The 19,667-nt window shown below is 45.2% G+C and overlaps 1 long non-coding RNA gene across 1 annotated transcript in view; it reads right to left on the bottom strand.

The window, feature by feature from the left end:
• LOC134965083 (uncharacterized) overlaps positions 1–19,667 on the bottom strand; it is a 62,653-nt gene that overhangs the window by 32,787 nt on the left and 10,199 nt on the right. The window contains exon 2 of the long non-coding RNA XR_010188304.1: positions 3,887–3,987. This is a non-coding gene — a long non-coding RNA (uncharacterized LOC134965083). The remainder of the gene's footprint in view (positions 1–3,886; positions 3,988–19,667) is intronic.

The raw sequence follows: 19,667 nt of genomic DNA, 5'->3' as shown, positions 1-19,667 counted from the left end.
TGACTCGGGTGGTATAATTTTGACTTTTAGAGCCTTGCCGAACAAGGCCCAACTACCTCACAATCAATTTTTAATGTATTGTCAAGTCTCACACTATGCATGCAACTGTGTGTCCTGGACGATTGGCACCATTAACCCAGACCCTATTCACAAATTCTTATAACTCTTTACGCTTCACCCCTATAAAACCAGGTACATAAGCTTGGAAATGATTACCTTGTCCAGTGATAAATTAAGTAGTCATACTGTGACAGTGTTGAGTAATGATATATCTTCTATCTCTTCACTGGCACGCTTACGCAAACAGTACTTTGAAGCATCTACGTTTCTCCTGGTTACAGGAAGTATAACTGAAAAATGGCCATAGAGCCCATATTTCCTGGGATCATAGGAGTCACATGGTGCAGTAAAAGTCATAGCAAATGGGGTGTCTACAGCAATCATTTAACAAGGTAAACCCAGGTTTTGCCTTGTAAATGACTGCCACTTTAAAAATACGGGCATTCTTGCACAAGCTCCCACACCTTGGCCTTCTTGCACCGTATGACATCTACCCCCAAGAGTGAGAATCTTAAAAACTTCAGGTAAAAGTGTTAAATATGTCACAAAATAGGTCACAAAGCATTTTCATGTGAGCAGAAGAATGTAAACGCTGTGCAGAATACATGCAACAGCCAAGATGAATCAGCTTTGAATGTTACAGATAGCCACAGAAAAGATTGCTGGTATACTGATTGTGGATCTACCAGGCATTTTAGCTGCAATGAAGAGTGGCCTCCTATTACAATCAAATGTATTTTAAATGAAGTGCTTACTACCACAATAGTTGGAACAGTCACTAAATCACTAGTTTTCGCATGTAATGGGCTATGTGCATGTGTAACTTCAGGTCACATGTGCTGTCCGCAAGCACCTCCGTGGTGAGTAACTGCTAATTTGGTAGCAGTGTTACTGATCTAAGGACAGTGGCTTTAATTAACCGCTATTGCCTCAGAGCAATACTGAATTGCTCCGGTAATTAATTATCAATGCTGCTACTCACATCGAGTTGTATACTTAATCATCAGGGGCCATCCGAATATGAATATGCCCATATGTCACAAAAGCCATGTTATGGAGCGAAATAAAAATATATTAAATATTTTGGAACATTTCAGTTACAAGAATCTGGAATTTTGTTTTTGTGGTTTACAATGTTTTAGGACATTATTAAAGTACACCAGTCAGTACGTTTGTGGCTTGCAACCACAATACTTTTCTTTAAAAGTCAACTCCATTTATAAAGGGCCAAATTTAATGTCTGGAAATGACTAACACTCCCTCCATTCATACTCTGTACAGAGAGAACTAAACATCTCCGGAGAAATCCTCGTATAGAAAAGACTAGCAAAACGAGGTGATCTTATCAGTATGGCGTTGAAACAATTTTAGCTTGGCAGCCATGCTGGATAAGATCGCAGATGGGGATATGTCAGTTATTTCTTTTTTCCTCTTTGTGTTATTTTTTGGTTTTATGCCTGTCATGCTTTTATCAGAGAGAAGGATGACGGTGATAGGGTGAAGCCTTGGAAATAGAATAATGGAATGAACATTCAGATAAAAAGTAAAAGAATGAGTTTGTTATGCTTTTATGAAAAGCTCCCTATCCATGGCTTCTTTCGTCACTATCTGTCATAACAGTGATAATTTCTGGGAATTGTACATTTCATTCCAATAAGCAAAGACACATTTTGCACGTTATTATTTGTCCAGTGGAGAAACAATAAGGAATGCCAAGGTATTCCAATGTAATTTAGTTTGAACTTTTACTATTAGATAGGTCAACATATTAACATCATCATGGTGGGACTTCATTGCAAGCCACGACTTGTGGCCTCCTGGTAGCTGGGTACAAGTTTCCTTGAGTGGACTCTTGGTAAAGTTTAAGGAGGCCATCAAATTCCATGTCCCAAAATAGCATACTAGGAGTGGGACGAACACTGAACTGAACACACGTCAATGTGCAGAGTGTATTTTGAATGTTTTTACACTGAGCATTCTCCAAAACTGCACTCATGCAAGTACGGGTATTGCATACTCTACGCATTTTGATTGCATTTCCACATGTGACTGAAAAGGTGTATTTGGGAGGTAATGAGATGCCCTCACATAGGCTAAGTTCAGTGATGGCATTTAACAAAACTATTGCAGGTGTATTGTTTGTATCTAGTATAGCACTGGTGCAGGTGTGCACTGATGATGACTACTATGTCAAACAAAGCATGCAGATGGTGATCGGACACATACCAAAAAAAGCACACAATTGTAGATGAATTTTCCTTTTTTATTTCTTAGTGCAAATGAACCAAATTCCTAACCAGCTCTGTATCAAGCCCATTGTATACCCTAGCAGCAGATAATTATCTTAGCCCTTTACTCATACTTAGCTATAAGTCATTTTATACAGACATTCTCCTAGTGTGAGAATATTTCCGAGACTACAACTTTTTATAAATTGTGCGACTGAGGAGCTTCCTCAAGGACTACTCTGTACTTCATATCATACTGACGCTAAAGCTGGGTACACACTTTGTAATCTTCTAATGGACCGATATGATGTAACAATATATCCTGCCTGTGTACATGCTACACAATCGGCCATGCGATGCTTAATGTAACTGCAACGCATTAGATGGGCAGATGCATCCACACAACTGATCAAACAATGAATTGTGTGTTCACACTACATAATGGTTATGCAGAGTGGTCACAGGTACCATGTCTGCATAACAAATCATGTAGTTTCTGCAGGAGGGCTGAGGCGGGCCTGGACTTGTTGGAGAGGCCTGGTCCGGGCCAGCTGTTAAAGGGGACATTGTTTCCCTGTGTGGCCACCAGCGCCCCCTGTTGTTACATATTTTGTAGAGGTATGGCACAACACCCTGGATTTGTCTATGCCCCCCTTAGTGCCCGTGCCCATGGCCACTCTCAGCAGCCCTGGGTGTGCACCCAGCTTAATAGGAGTGCCTTTATAATATGGCATCAGTTTAAGGTAAAAAGATGTCATGGAAATGTTGGTTCATAATTTAGGATAATGCCATAAAGATGACTTATGTGCCCTCTATAAGCAGATACAGTATACAGACGTATGTTTCATTGATGTTATACACATGTTAGGCTCTATAGTATTGACAGACCAATTAATTTTCAAAACAATTACTCATCTGACGTTATGCTTCTCATTCAGAAAATTACATCTATTTATTTGCTAAAGAATTTCATTTTTATTTCACTAGGATTTCCAGTCAAGAATACATACAAATGCTTAGTGTACTGTAAATTAATAATACACATCTTAACAGATGCCAGATGCCTTATTTCAGTTAAGTGGGAACAAACAGTCCCTCTTCACAAGTAGACTTAATTCAAAAAATTAAAGAAGTCTGTTTAATAGAACAGCTAACAGCTTGTTTAAATAGCACTCTGGACAGGTTTAATGCTATCTGAAAACATTGGGACTCATTTGTTTTAACCTTTGACACATAAGATTTCCAATTATTCTTATATACAACTAACAGATGTGTGCATGTTTCCTTTCCTGAGGCTGATAGAACGGTACTGTCACATTATCTTCTTTATGCTTTTGCTGTTGTGTGTTAACAGTTTCTTTATTATTTTGGTTGAAAAACAAATTCATATGCAAACAATTCTTCAATTGCATTATGTGTTATTGATTTACTATAAAATGCCATAATAATGATAATAACAGGAGCTACAGATCAGTACACTGTGCTGTTGGGAGACCCTGCCCTTCTCACTTTCTAATTTTCAGTCTGCGGCCTAAATGTAGTAGCAGCTGGATTCATAGCAGCAATTAGTTTTAAGGTAAAATCAACCTAATTGTCACCTTAAATCTAGCAGTAGTGGCTGCCATATTTGTCAGTCATAAATAACAGGTCTGTGAATGTATTGGTTGCTTCCATTTCTCTTCTAACATCATAAACTCAACTATGAAGAGAAAAAAAGGCAAAAATAGTGAAAGTATCGTTAGGATAGGAAATCTATTGTACAAATAAGAATCTACTTAGAGAATGGGTTACACATATTGAGTATAACATTGAAGAAAGCACATCTCAGTAAGTTCCCTTTCAAAACCCCATCCTACCAGGGATGCAGCCAATTCGTGGACATCATTTTGGACCAGTGGCATAAATCCAGAGGCAACTGCAATGTTCACATCTAGGTGGCAGGTGTTAGCTTGGCTCAGCAGTGCCAAGAGAATACCTGGACCAGCAGCCTACGGCACTCAATCTTTGTAGCCTGGGACACACAATGCTACAGTTCAATTCCCTGGGGGAGGCACCTCAAAATAGACTGTGCCTTTGGGCATCATTGGTGAAGTTCTACCACTGTTCTGGATTCAGTACACAAGTGAATGTAATAACATAATAAGAAGAGAGAGGTAACATGAATCTGATTGCTCTGAATTCACTCTACTTGCACAACAACAAATGGTTTAATTAGGAAAACTCGCTGCTGCTTCTGTAAATAAAAGCCACATACTGTAGTTAATAGTTTCAAAAGGAATCACTGCAGTTTCATTCAGGGGTACCCCAATTTGTAAGCTAGGAGATCCCTCTTCCAGTTATGTGTCCCTTTTGTGGTTGCTGGCTGGTGATCACATGTAAACATCAGACAACATCACTCAACACTCTATGGTGAATGATGGTGAGTTAATATTCACTGATTACTTCCATCCTTGCACCTGCACATTTTGGGCACCATTTTTCAAAAGAGGAGACACTTCTCATTCACACAATGACCCCATTTAATAGTTATTGTCTGGTGATTACCAAACAATAACACCCTATACCACAGAAAGTGTTAAGAGGTCAAGAGCTGTGTGATCTAATGCCCAGATCACCACCAGCCTGACATCAATAAACACAGTAGTGCCTTCATTTAATGCAGTTGATGGGTTAAGTTTTACATGTTTTATGCATTCTATTCAAACTTGTAAAACTTTTTTTATTGCATTTTTTGTTTATTTTGAAAACCTGTATAACCCTGCATTTTGCTATTTTAGAACCGTGGATTATTGCCAGAGCAAGAACTACAAATGATTATTTTATGCAGATGTTCTATTTTTAATAGAGTTGAAGCATTCTGAAAAAAGCAAGGTATAATATGTGTAGGTGCAGCATACTGTAATTAATAGCTGGTGTGTGGTACAAAATGTGAACATTCAGAATTCACATTGAGCATGCGGTTTTCCATTGATGAGGTAAGTAACCCTACCCTCAGACCAACCCTAATCTCAGCCTAACCCCAACTCTCATTGCAGCCTAACCCTAACCTAAGCAAAACCTAAACTATAGCGTAACCCTAACCTAACCCTAACCACCGCTTAACCCTATCCACATTCTAACCCTTACTGCAGCCTAATCCTAATCGCAGTGTAAAACTGGCCACAGCCTAACCTGACCTCAGCCTAACCCTAACCTCCACCTAACCCTAACCACACCTTAACTCTAATCTCCACCTAACCTTAACACTGCCTTGACCCTAACCACAGCCTAACCCTGACCTCAGTCTAACCCTAACCTCACCCTAAACAAAGCCTAACCCTAACCTCAGTCTAACCTCAGTTTAAGCTTAGCCTGACCCTAACCCTACCACAGCCTAACCCTAATCTCAGCCCAGCCCCAGACTCAGCCTAACCCTAACTTCCCCCTAACCTCACCAAAACCCTAACTACAGCCTGACCCTAACCTTCACCTAAACCTAACCTCCACCTAACCCTAACATCGCCCTAACCCTAACCACAGCCTAACCCTAAACTCAGTCTAACCCTAACCTCACCCTAACCACAACCTAACCCTAACCTCAGTCTAAACCCTAACCAAAGCCTAACCCTAAACTCAGCCTAACCTTAGCCTCACCCTAGCCCTATCCACAGCCTAACCCTAACTTCAGCCTAACACTCATTGGCATTTCTATCATGGGTGCAATGTGTACAGTTCACATGGGCCTCTGGGTCCAGGGTGGCCCACACCACACACTCTGCACCCATGTTGTTTTAATACTCACCTTTCCGGAGTCCTGCAACAGGCGCTACAACCGCAGCAGCCATGGCAAAAATCACTGCCAAAATGGACGCCGCGCATTCTCAATAAGAATTTAGTTTTTAGAACATGGCGGACTGTCACAACTGAGGGCCTGAGCTGACGGGAGGCGGCCTCAGTTGTAGGGGCTGAGATGTAACGGAACCTGGGAGGTTGTATCAGACCCCTAGACATGTAAGTAACATGTAGAATAACTGCCTGAAGGCGTGACCACGACAACCAGGATAAAAGTCAATGATGTTTATTATAACAAACTCCGTAACACAGCAGCAGTAAAGGAAACATAAAAGTCAACAGAGGATAAATACAATTCCTGGGTACTACAGGGTGGCAAGGGCCACAGGCACTGGTAGGGTGAGACAGTTCTTATAATCTTCTAGTTGGAAAGTTCTTACCAGACCTGACTGTAGCAATGGAGAGAACCCAGGATCGTACCAGCTGGTGTTCCAGGAAAGGCTGGGTTGCTGAAGATAAAATGGCTGCTGTGGATACTGGCTGGAACCAGACTGTTGTTGGTACGGAGTGGATACTGGCTGGAACCAGTTAAATAATAAACGAACTTGAGAGCGATGAAATAATAATGAAGTTTGGAGTTTGAGAGCGGTGAAATAATAATACCGGTGGAGAGTGGTAAACTGCAGAAAGGACACCGGCCCTTTAAGAGAAGCTGTACACTGCTGGAAGCTGGGCTGGAAGCAGGTGATTGATGAAGTTTGGAGTTTGAGAGCGGTGAAATAATAATACCGGTGGAGAGTGGTAAACTGCAGAAAGGACACCGGCCCTTTAAGAGAAGCTGTACACTGCTGGAAGCTGGGCTGGAAGCAGGTGATTGATGAAGTTTGGAGTTTGAGAGCGGTGAAATAATAATACCGGTGGAGAGTGGTAAACTGCAGAAAGGACACCGGCCCTTTAAGAGAAGCTGTACACTGCTGGAAGCTGGGCTGGAAGCAGGTGATTGTTGTAACTGGAAACAGGTGAGTCCAGAATGGATCGGAGAGTCAGGCTACACCGCAGATGGAATGCTGGTGCGGGTCTCTATAGCAGAAGTCTGGAGACAGGAGCTGGAACCTGGAAGACAACCACAGGAGAGAGACAAACTGGAACTAGGTTAGACAACCAAAGCACTGACGCCTTCCTTGCTCAGGCACAGCTTACTTATACCTGCAGCAAGGAAGGGGTTGGCTAGGCAATTATGCAAATCAACAATACAGACAGCAGATTGGTGGAAATGCTCAGATGACAAAATCCAAGATGGCTGCGCCCATGCAGACACTTGGAGGGAAGTTTGGTTTGTAATCCATGTGAGAATTGAAACAGTAATGGCGACGCCGGCCACAGGAGACAGGAGACGCCAGACTGACAAGCGCACATTTAACCACGCGGGCACAGCGGAGGCCGCGGCTGATGAAATCACCACTCTGACATTCTGCATGTGGAAACTCAGGAACAGCGGGATCCGGTCCTGGAACGCTGAGCCAGCCTTAGGAGGCATCTGAAGGGTAAGTAATGGCGTCCAGATACCCGGATCGTGACAGCACCCCCCCCTTTAGGAGTGGCCCCAGGACACTTCTTAGGCTTTAAAGGAAACTTTGCGTGGAAATTTCGGACCAAGGCAGGAGCATGGACGTCTGAGGCATTGGTCCAAGAGCGTTCTTCAGGACCATAGCCCTTCCAGTCAATGAGGTATTGTAACTGACCGTAACGGAAACGTGAGTCCAAAATCTTGGCCACCTCGTACTCGACTCCCCGTTGAGTCTGAACTTTGGGAGCTGGAGGAAGTGCGGAATGAAACCGATTCAGGATCAGCGGTTTCAACAAAGAAACATGAAATGTCCTGGGTATTTTCAAGAAGGATGGTAACTGTAACCTGTAGGCAACAGGATTGATGACTTGTTCAATCTTGAAGGGTCCGATGTAGCGAGGTGCAAATTTCATGCTGGGAACTCTCAACCTCAAATTCTTCGTGGACAGCCACACACGATCACCCACCTTGAGGGCAGGAACCGCTCTACGCTTTCTATCGGCAAACTTCTTATACCTGAATGAGGCTTTAAGCAGGGCTGCGCGGACGTTCCTCCAGTTATTTGAAAACTGACGCAAGGTGACATCCACTGCTGGAACAGAAGTTGCGGGAAGCGGTTGGAATTCTGGGACTTTAGGGTGGAATCCATAATTAATGAAGAATGGTGTAGAAGAAGATGAGGAATGGTATTGATTGTTGTGGCTGAACTCGGCCCAAGGAAGGAGTTGAACCCAGTCATCTTGAGAGGAAGACACATATATACGGAGGAAGGCCTCCAAGTCCTGATTCACCCTCTCGGTTTGACCATTGGTCTGAGGATGGTAAGCCGTGGAAAACTTTAACTTGACTTGGAGGGCTTGACACAAACTTCGCCAAAATTTGGCTACAAATTGTACTCCACGATCCGAGATGATCTCTTCAGGAAGACCGTGAAGTCGGAAGATCTCTTGTATAAACACTTGAGCCAACTTGGAAGCTGACGGAAGACCGGTGAGAGGGATGAAATGTGCCATCTTGGTGAACCGGTCAACTACCACCCAGATGGTATTAAACTTGTTGCAGATAGGTAGATCGGAAACAAAGTCCATCGACAAATGGGTCCAAGGTCGACGGGGAACAGATAATGGAACCAGTTGCCCCGCAGGCGACTGGCGGGAGACTTTGTGTTGGGCACACTTTGGGCAGGAGGCAATAAATTCCATAACGTCCTTCTTCAGAGTTGGCCACCAGTAGGACCTAGAAATAAATTCAAGGGTTTTCTGAATGCCTGTATGTCCAGCAAAACGGGAAGCATGGGCCCAATGCATGAGCTTCTTCCTTAGAACTGGCTTAACAAAACTTTTCCCTGGTGGAGGCATAGAGTCCATCCCTACCATGGAGAATGCCAACGGATTAATAATAGGATGCTTGTCTGCAGACTCGGACTCATTTTCTTGCTCCCATGAGCGGGAAAGGGCATCGGCCTTACGATTCTGAGAACCCGGACAGAACTGGAGTTTAAAGTCAAACCTAGAGAAGAAAAGTGCCCATCTGGCCTGACGAGGATTCAGACATTGTGCGCCTTTGAGATATAAAAGATTTTTGTGGTCGGTAAGAATGGTGATTGAGTGGGAAGCTCCCTCCAACAGGTATCTCCACTCCTCCAGAGCGAGCTTGATGGCTAGCAATTCCTGATCGCCAATGGCATAGTTGCGCTCAGCTGGGGAGAACTTCCGGGAGAAGAAACTGCAAGGATGTAGATGTCCATCTTTGGCCCTCTGGGATAACACTGCTCCTACTCCAACGGAGGAGGCATCTACCTCTAAGATAAAAGGAGAGTCGGTGTCGGGCTGTTTCAGAACTGGTGCAGAGATGAACCGTTGCTTCAGAAGGTGAAAGGCATGTGTAGCTTCCTCGGACCACTTGGACGGATTAGCACCTTTCTTGGTTAATGCAGTGATAGGCGCCACAATGGTGGAAAAGTCTCGTATAAATTTTCTATAATAATTGGCGAACCCTAAGAACCTCTGGACCCCTTTGAGGCTTAAGGGTATAGGCCAATTCTGGATTGCTTGGAGTTTCTCAGGATCCATCTCTAGTCCGGAACCGGACACAATGTAACCTAGAAACGGAATGGTTTTAACTTCAAACACACACTTCTCCAATTTACAATAGAGGTGATTGACACGGAGACGGGAAAGAACCTCTTTTACCCAGAAACGATGATCTTCGAGATTATTAGCAAAGATGAGGATGTCGTCTAGATAAACCACGACATGGCGGTACAAGATGTCCCTGAAAATCTCATTCACGAAGTGCTGGAAGACTGCTGGAGCATTGCTCAATCCGAAGGGCATGACGAGGTACTCATAATGTCCGTCACGGGTGTTAAAGGCGGTCTTCCACTCGTCACCCTCACGGATTCGGATGAGATTGTAGGCACCCCTCAAGTCCAGCTTTGTGAAAATAGTTGCACCACTAACTCTATCAAAGAGCTCGGTAATCAGGGGTAAAGGGTATCGGTTCTTGACGGTAATGTCGTTCAGACCTCTGTAGTCGATGCACGGACGCAGACCACCGTCTTTCTTCTTAACGAAGAAGAAGCCTGCGCCGGCTGGAGAAGAAGATGGTCGGATGAAACCCTTCGCCAGGTTCTCTTTGATGTACTCTTCCATGGAGTGTGTCTCAGGCAGAGACAACGGATAAGTTCGGCCTCGCGGTGGAACCTTCCCTGGAATGAGGTCGATTGGGCAGTCCCATTCTCTATGAGGAGGAAGGATATCAGCAGAGGCTTTACTGAACACGTCCGTGAAGTCTTGATATGGAGGAGGCGGAACATCAGATGACCTGGGGAAGGAAGAACAAACAGGAAGAACTTTGGCTAAACAAGTCTCAGCACAGGAGGGACCCCATGCCAGTATTTGCGTAGTCGTCCAGTCAATTGATGGGTTGTGGAGACGGAGCCATGGAAGGCCTAAAACCACTGGATGTGTGGCTCTTGGAATCACTAAAAAAGAAATATACTCAGAATGAAGAACTCCCACTCTCAGACGAACTGGAAGAGTCCTTAAGGAAATGACTGCGTCAAAAATCTTGCTGCCATCCACGGCAGTCAAAGAGATGGACGAGGACAGTCTCTCGGTGGGTAGGGACCACCGTTTAACATAAGCTTCGGTTATGAAATTCCCAGCTGCTCCGGAATCAAGGAGGGCAATGACGTTCCTGTAACGTTGAGCAATTTGGAGCGACACTGGGAGGTTACAGTCATGAGGAGATGGAGAGGAGATCATTACTCCTAGCCGGCCCTCTCCTTGGCGAGCTAGGATCTGGAGTTTCCCTGACGTTTGGGACAGGCATTGATAGTGTGCGACGGAGCTGCACAGTAGAGACAGAGAGACTCAGAGAGACGTCTTCGGCGCTCAGCGGGAGATAGACGAGAACGACTAATTTGCATAGGCTCATCCTTGGATGGAGATGGTTGACGAGGAGGAGGAGCAGAAGATTTAGGAGTAGATGATCTTCCTCGCTCAGTTGCTCTCTCTCTGAAACGTAGATCAACCTTCGTGCAAAGAGAAATTAGCTCATCCAACTTAGAGGGCAAGTCTCTGGTAGCTAACTCATCCTTGATGCGTTCTGATAAGCCATGCCAGAATGCAGCATACAGGGCCTCGTCGTTCCATGCCAGTTCGGATGCCAGGATTTTAAACTGTATAAGATACTGTCCCACAGTACGTGTTCCCTGGCGTAAACGGAGAATCTCAGATGAAGCAGATGTTATCCGGCCTGGCTCGTCGAAGATGCGCCTGAATGTAGCTACAAAGTCAGTATAGGAGGATAGCAGGGGATCAGACTTCTCCCATAAAGGTGATGCCCAGTCAAGGGCTGAGCCACTGAGAAGGGAGATGATATAGGCAATTTTGGTACGGTCACTGAAGAAATTGCCAGGTAGAAGCTCAAAGTGGATTTCACATTGATTGAGAAATCCCCTGCAGAACCTTGGAGATCCATCAAATTTTGCTGGCGTTGGAAGATGAAGATGTGGACTGGAAATGGGTAAGGTGGGTGGGGTTACAGCTGGTGTCACTGTAGTGGACGCACCGGACGTGCCAGGTCCACGGAGGGTCGTTTGAATCCCATCCAGCCGTGTAGAGAGATCCTGGAGACAGCGGATGATGTGGCCCTGTGCAGCCTCCTGATGTTCAAGTCGGGCTGCCAGTTCTTGCATTGGCCTGGCCGCTTGATCCTGGTCTCCGGCTGGATTCATTAGGTCAGTGCTTACTGTCACAACTGAGGGCCTGAGCTGACGGGAGGCGGCCTCAGTTGTAGGGGCTGAGATGTAACGGAACCTGGGAGGTTGTATCAGACCCCTAGACATGTAAGTAACATGTAGAATAACTGCCCGAAGGCGTGACCACGACAACCAGGATAAAAGTCAATGATGTTTATTATAACAAACTCCGTAACACAGCAGCAGTAAAGGAAACATAAAAGTCAACAGAGGATAAATACAATTCCTGGGTACTACAGGGTGGCAAGGGCCACAGGCACTGGTAGGGTGAGACAGTTCTTATAATCTTCTAGTTGGAAAGTCCTTACCAGACCTGACTGTAGCAATGGAGAGAACCCAGGATCGTACCAGCTGGTGTTCCAGGAAAGGCTGGGTTGCTGAAGATAAAACGGCTGCTGTGGATACTGGCTGGAACCAGACTGTTGTTGGTACGGAGTGGATACTGGCTGGAACCAGTTAAATAATAAACGAACTTGAGAGCGATGAAATAATAATGAAGTTTGGAGTTTGAGAGCGGTGAAATAATAATACCGGTGGAGAGTGGTAAACTGCAGAAAGGACACCGGCCCTTTAAGAGAAGCTGTACACTGCTGGAAGCTGGGCTGGAAGCAGGTGATTGATGAAGTTTGGAGTTTGAGAGCGGTGAAATAATAATACCGGTGGAGAGTGGTAAACTGCAGAAAGGACACCGGCCCTTTAAGAGAAGCTGTACACTGCTGGAAGCTGGGCTGGAAGCAGGTGATTGATGAAGGTTGGAGTTTGAGAGCGGTGAAATAATAATACCGGTGGAGAGTGGTAAACTGCAGAAAGGACACCGGCCCTTTAAGAGAAGCTGTACACTGCTGGAAGCTGGGCTGGAAGCAGGTGATTGTTGTAACTGGAAACAGGTGAGTCCAGAATGGATCGGAGAGTCAGGCTACACCGCAGATGGAATGCTGGTGCGGGTCTCTATAGCAGAAGTCTGGAGACAGGAGCTGGAACCTGGAAGACAACCACAGGAGAGAGACAAACTGGAACTAGGTTAGACAACCAAAGCACTGACGCCTTCCTTGCTCAGGCACAGCTTACTTATACCTGCAGCAAGGAAGGGGTTGGCTAGGCAATTATGCAAATCAACAATACAGACAGCAGATTGGTGGAAATGCTCAGATGACAAAATCCAAGATGGCTGCGCCCATGCAGACACTTGGAGGGAAGTTTGGTTTGTAATCCATGTGAGAATTGAAACAGTAATGGCGACGCCGGCCACAGGAGACAGGAGACGCCAGACTGACAAGCGCACATTTAACCACGCGGGCACAGCGGAGGCCGCGGCTGATGAAATCACCACTCTGACATTCTGCATGTGGAAACTCAGGAACAGCGGGATCCGGTCCTGGAACGCTGAGCCAGCCTTAGGAGGCATCTGAAGGGTAAGTAATGGCGTCCAGATACCCGGATCGTGACAGCGGACACCATGATTCCGGAGACCTGCATATGCATAGTAGAATCCGTCACAATGCCGGAGCCTACTTCGCAGTGGAGAAGAGTGGGCCCACCCAGAGTCTGCGCACGGGCCCCCTCCTCTCTTAAAATGCCCCTGCTAATGCTATTCTCAGCCTAACTCTAAAGCCTAACTCTTATTGCAAGCTAAACCTAACTGTAATGGCAGCTCAACCCTAACTGCTGCCTAACTCCAACTGTAATGGAGGCCTAACATTAGCCACAGCTTACCCTAAGCTTAACCCTAAATTTGGTCAAAAAAAACAGTCTGTACTGTGCCCATCTAAGTGGCTGTGCCGTGTCCATCTAAGTGGCTGTGCAGTGTCCATCTTAGTGTATGTGCAGTGTCCATCTAAGTAGCTGTGTGGTGTCCATGCAAGAGCTGTACTGTGTATATCTATGTGGCTGTGCAGTGTCCTTTTAAGTGGCTGTGCAGTGTCCATCTAAGTGGCTGTACAGTTCCCATCTAAGTAGCTGAGCAATGTCCATCTAAGTGGGTGTGCAATGTCCATCTAAGTGGCTGTGCAGTGTCCATCTAAGTGGCTGAGCAATGTCCATCTAAGTGGCTGTGCCATGTCCATCTAAATGGCTGTACAGTGTCCATCTAAATAGATGTGCAGTGTCCATCTAAGCGGCTGTGCTGTGTCCATCTAAGTGGCTGTGCTGTGTCCATCTCTTACAAGTGGCTGTGCTGTGTCCATTCACAAGCTGTGTCCAGTCCCCTTAGTCTAATACCATCACACATTGGTGCTGCACTGACTCCACAGGCCCCATCCACTGCGTTCACATAAGCAGTGTGTATCTCCATATTGTTTGTCAGTTGCAAAAAAAGTTAGAGTCAAAAAAGTGAAAACATTTTTTAAAATAATTCTGCACACTGAACCCCAGTACACTGTACCCCAGTGCGCTTTGTTCACTTCACATAATTTATTCTTGTATAATATTGACATATATATATATATATATAACTTCTCCACTGGCGGCACTCTGTTCACTTAAAAATGAATACAGGACACTGCTCTGCTAGGCATATATGTGTAAGTGTAATATGTATAAGTGTATAGTGTGCTCTACCTGGTGCAATGTGTATAACGTACTTTACTGATGCAATGTGTATAACGTGTTCTGCCCTGTGCAAAGTGTATAACGTGCTCTACCTGGTGCAATGTGTATAATGTGCTCTACCTGGTGAAATGTGTATAACGTGCTCTGCCTGTTGCAATATGTATAATAAGATTTTACTTACCGATAAATCTATTTCTCATAGTCCGTAGTGGATGCTGGGGACTCCGTCAGGACCATGGGGAATAGCGGCTCCGCAGGAGACAGGGCACAAAAGCAAGCTTTTAGGATCACATGGTGTGTACTGGCTCCTCCCCCTATGATCCTCCTCCAAGCCTCAGTTAGGTACTGTGCCCGGACGAGCGTACACAATAAGGAAGGATCTTGAATCCCGGGTAAGACTCATACCAGCCACACCAATCACACCGTACAACTTGTGATTTGAACCCAGTTAACAGTATGATAACAATGAAGTAGCCTCTAAAAAAGATGGCTCACAACAATAATAACCCGATTTTTTGTAACAATAACTATGTACAAGTAATGCAGACAATCCGCACTTGGGATGGGCGCCCAGCATCCACTACGGACTATGAGAAATAGATTTATCGGTAAGTAAAATCTTATTTTCTCTAACGTCCTAGTGGATGCTGGGGACTCCGTCAGGACCATGGGGATTATACCAAAGCTCCCAAACGGGCGGGAGAGTGCGGATGACTCTGCAGCACCGAATGAGAGAACTCCAGGTCCTCCTCAGCCAGGGTATCAAATTTGTAGAATTTTGCAAACGTGTTTGCCCCTGACCAAGTAGCTGCTCGGCAAAGTTGTAAAGCCGAGACCCCTCGGGCAGCCGCCCAAGATGAGCCCACCTACCTTGTGGAATGGGCATTTACAGATTTTGGCTGTGGCAGGCCTGCCACAGAATGTGCAAGCTGAATTGTACTACAAATCCAACGAGCAATAGTCTGCTTAGAAGCAGGAGCACCCAGCTTTTTGGGTGCCTACAATATAAACAGCAAGTCAGACTTTCTGACTCCAGCCGTCCTGGAATTATATATATATATATATATATTTTCAGGGCCCTGACAACGTCTAGCAACTTGGAGTCCTCCAAGTCCCTAGTAGCCGCAGGCACCACAATAGGTTGTTTCAGGTGAAACGCTGACACCACCTTAGGAAGAAACTGGGGACGAGTCCGCAGTTCTGCCCTGTCCGAATGGAAAATCAAATATGGGCTTTTGTAAAAAAATGTGTCTATACAGCTGGAGATGATTTCTCAAACTGTATAACCTGGCGCTTTATATGATTAGATTAATAAATTAAAAAAAATTTTTTTTTTTTTAAAAAGTATAAAAGCTAAGGAGCTGCTGAGCAAAAACAGCTGGTTAGACTGAAAGAATATAAATACAACAAAAGAGAGATATGCTCTGCGCTCCAAATTTATTGGTAATTAATTAAATAATAAATTAATTAATCAAGTGCAGTCTAGCAGGGTGAATAATTGACTCAATGCAACTATTTTATGTCACAAAAGTTTATATCAAATTGTCAAACTCAACGAATACAAAGAATCGGTTTACACAGAAAACATATTAAAAAGACACATATGTCCTATCTTTATAATGTGCACATTAAAGAATAATAATGTGTCTAGCCTAAAAATGTGCTGATTCTAACAGCAGACTATAAAATCACTGTTAATTTAAACAGGGAAAAAGCTCTTTGTGGTAACAACTTCTAAAAACACTGGCGTCCCAGTGTGATTATAGATGGTATAACTCCGCAATAGGTTAAAGTTACTTTAGGTATGTATGCCGTAATAATTACCACCGTGCTGGTTCCTGAGTGATGTTGCAGGGTCCTGTGTGAAATTACACGGGGTAAGACATGGTGCTGCAATTGGTGTCTCTGATGATCAATGTGAAACTGACCCGCTTGTGATAAATTGTAACTAAATTCAGGGCCGTCAGTCCTCAACAGAATGTGGCTGATTCCAGAAGATTCACAACGGAGGACGTCACCCGTATGATAGATGATTCGGTGAATGGCTGTGTGGCTACCGCTTAGCCGGCACTGACTCGACCTCACTGCGGGGGTCCGTGTATGAGTGGCTGTGTAGCTCCACTTTGCCAGCGCTGACTCAACCTCACTGCGGGGGTCCGTGGATAGATGGCTGTATAGCTCCACTTAGCCGGCACTGACTCGACCTCACTGCGGGGGTCCGTGGATGTCCGTCTCGCGGGTCTGTTTATCCAGAGGCAGCTGCGGCTATGGCTTTGCCCAGTTGGAATGGCTATACTGAAGGTAACCAGCGGAGTGCGGGAATTTCAAACACAAGGAGCTGATCCGTGCTGTGTGAGTGTTCAATCAATCACACTCAGATGTGAGAAAGGGGCGTCAACGCGTTTCGTCTCCTAGCAACCGGAGACTTCCTCAAGCACGGTGGTAATTATTACGGCATACATACCTAAAGTAACTTTAACCTATTGCGGAGTTATACCATCTATAATCACACTGGGACGCCAGTGTTTTTAGAAGTTGTTACCACAAAGAGCTTTTTCCCTGTTTAAATTAACAGTGATTTTATAGTCTGCTGTTAGAATCAGCACATTTTTAGGCTAGACACATTATTATTCTTTAATGTGCACATTATAAAGATAGGACATATGTGTCTTTTTAATATGTTTTCTGTGTAAACCGATTCTTTGTATTCGTTGAGTTTGACAATTTGATATAAACTTTTGTGACATAAAATAGTTGCATTGAGTCAATTATTCACCCTGCTAGACTGCACTTGATTAATTAATTTATTATTTAATTAATTACCAATAAATTTGGAGCGCAGAGCATATCTCTCTTTTATGGGCTTTTGTAAGACAAAGCCGCCAATTTTGACAATCGCCTGGCCGAGGCCAGGGCCAACAGCATGGTCACTTTCCATGTGAGATATTTCAAATCCACAGATTTGAGTGGTTCAAACCAATATGATTTGAGGAATCCCAACACTACGTTGAGATCCCACGGTGCCACTGGAGGCACACAAGGGCTGTATATGCAATACTCCCTTGACAAACGTCTGGACTTCAGGAACTGAAGCCAATTCTTTCTGGAAGAAAATCTATAGGGCCGAAACTTGAACCTTAATGGACCCCAATTTGAGGCTCATAGACACTCCTGTTTGCAGGAAGTGCAGAAATCGACCTAGTTGAAATTTTTTCGTGGGGCCTTCCTGGCCTCACCCACGCAACATATTTTTACCACATGTGGTGATAACGTTGTGCGGTCACCTCCTTCCTGGCTTTGACCAGGGTAGGTATGACCTCTTCCGGAATGCCTTTTACCTTAGGATCCGGCGTTCAAACCGCCATGCCGTCAAACGCAGTCGCGGTAAGTCTTGGAACAGACAAGGTCCCTGCTGGAGCAGGTCCTTTCTTAAAGGCCGATGCCACGGTTCCTCTTGGAACAGACATGGTACTTGCTGAAAGCAAATCCCTTCTTAGCTCCCGAGGCCATTAGTCCTCTGTGAGCATCTCTTGAAGTTCCGGTTACCAAGTCCCTCTTGGCCAATCCGGAGCCACGAGTATAGTTCTTACTCCTCTATGTCTTATAATTCTCAATACCTTGGTTATGAGAAGCAGAGGAGGGAACACATACACCGACTGTTACACCCACGGTGTTACCAGGACGTCCACAGCTATCGCCTGAAGGTCTCGTGACCTGGCGCAATACCTGTCCCATTTTTTGTTCGGGCGGGACGCCATCATGTCCACCTTTGGTCTTTCCCAACGGTTCACAATCATGCGGAAAACTTCCCGATGAAGTTCCCACTCTCCCGGGTGGAGGTCGTGCCTGCTGAGGAAGTCTGCTTCCCAGTCGTCCACTCCCGGAATGAACACTGCTGACAGTGCTATCACATGATTTTCCGCCTAGCGAAAAATCCTTGCAGTTTTGCCACTGCCCTCCTGCTTCTTGTGCCGCCCTTTCTGTTTACGTGGGCGACTGCCGTGATGTTATCCCACTGGATCAATACCGGCTGACCTTGAAGCAGAGGTCTTGCTAAGCTTAGAGCATTATAAATTTGCTCTTAGCTCCAGTATATTTATGTGGAGAGAATTCTCCAGACTTGATCACACTCCTTGTGTGACTGCTCCCCAGCCTCTCAGGCTGGCCTCCGTGGTCACCAGCATCCAATCCTGAATGCCGAATCTGCGGCCCTCTAGAAGATGAGCACTCTGTAATCACCACAGGAGAGACACCCTTGTCCTTGGATATAGGGTTATCCGCTGATGCATCTGAAGATGCGATCCGGACCATTTGTCCAGCAGATCCCACTGAAGAGTTCTTGCGTGAAATCTGCCGAATGGAAGCGCTTCGTAATAAGCCACCATTTTTACCAGGACTCTTGTGCAATGGTGCACTGACACTTTTCCTGGTTTTAGGAGGATCCCGATTAGCTCGGATAACTCCCTGGCTTTCTCCTCTGGGAGAAACACCTTTTCCTGGACTGTGTCCAGAATCATCCCTAGGACCAGCAGACGTGTCGTCGGAACAACTGCGGTTTTAGAATATTTAGAATCCACCCGTGCTGTCGTAGAACTACTTGAGATAGTGCTACTCCGACCTCCAACTGTTCTCTGGACCTTGTTCTTATCAGGAGGTCGTCCATTTTCTTTGAAGACGAATCCTCCTTTCGGTCATTACCTTGGTAAGGACCCGGGGTGCCTTGGACAATCCAACGGCATCGTCTTGAAACTGATAGTGACAGTTCTGTACCACGAACCTGAGGTACCCTTGGTGAGAAAAGGCAAATTTTGGGACATGGAGGTAAGCATCCCTGATGTCCCGGGACACCATATAGTCCCCTTGTTCTTTGTTATCACTGCTCTGAGTGACTCCATCTGGATTTGAACCCTTGCAAGTGTTCAAATTTTTCAGATTTAGAATAGGTCTCACCTAGCCTTCAGTACCACCATATAGTGTGGAGTAATACCCCTTTCCTTGTTGTCGGAGGGGTAATTTTATTATCACCTGCTGGGAATACAGCTTGTGAATTGTTTTCAATACTGCCTCCCTGTCGGAGGGAGACATTGGTACAGCAGACTACAGGAACCTGCGAGGGGGGAAACCTCTCGACATTCCAATCTGTACCCCTTGGATACTACTTGTAGGATCCAGGGGTCCTGTACGGTCCCAGCGTCATGCTGAGAACTTGGTAGAAGCGGTGGAGGGC

Source organism: Pseudophryne corroboree, chromosome 10 (assembly GCF_028390025.1).
Source record: "Pseudophryne corroboree isolate aPseCor3 chromosome 10, aPseCor3.hap2, whole genome shotgun sequence".
In the NCBI taxonomy this organism is placed as follows: domain Eukaryota; kingdom Metazoa; phylum Chordata; class Amphibia; order Anura; family Myobatrachidae; genus Pseudophryne; species Pseudophryne corroboree.
The sequence above is the reverse complement of the archived record's forward strand: the minus strand, read 5'-3'. Positions and strand labels throughout refer to the sequence as shown.